Here is a 549-nt window from a genome sequence, read left to right as displayed (position 1 = left end):
TGTTTGAGCTCACAAGTACAAGACCCTGTCTCTACTAAAAATAGCAAAACTAGCTAAGTGTAAGGTAGACATCTGTAGTCCTAGTTACTCATGAGGCTGAGGCAAGAGGACTGCTCAAGCCCAAGAGTTTGAGGTTGCTGTGAGCCATGGTGCCAAAGCATTCTAGCCTGGGGCAACAGAGTGAGACTCTGTCTCAAAAAAAAATTATTTTTTTAATTAGCTGGACACACTATGGTCTAGCTACTTGAGAGGCTGAAGCAGAAGGACTGCTTAAGCCCAAGAGTTTGAGGCTGGGTGACAGAGCAAGACTCCATCTTTAAAAATTAAATAAAAAATTAAATTCAAGGGCGCCAGTCCCATATGCTGGAGGTGGTGGGTTCAAGCCCAGCCCAGGGCCAAAAAACTGCAAAAAAAAAAAAAATTAAATTCAAAATTGTGGGTGCATTTGGCAGGGGGAGGAAGTAAGAAGGTGGATGGAGTGCTTCTGGGGTGGTGGAAATGTTCTATTTTATGACTTGTGTGGTGTGTACTAGTATTTTACCTATGGTT

This window comes from Otolemur garnettii, unplaced genomic scaffold (genome assembly GCF_000181295.1).
Source record: "Otolemur garnettii isolate 467f Iridium unplaced genomic scaffold, OtoGar3 scaffold00099, whole genome shotgun sequence".
NCBI classification, from domain to species: Eukaryota; Metazoa; Chordata; class Mammalia; order Primates; family Galagidae; genus Otolemur; species Otolemur garnettii.
This window is presented reverse-complemented; position numbering follows the sequence as displayed.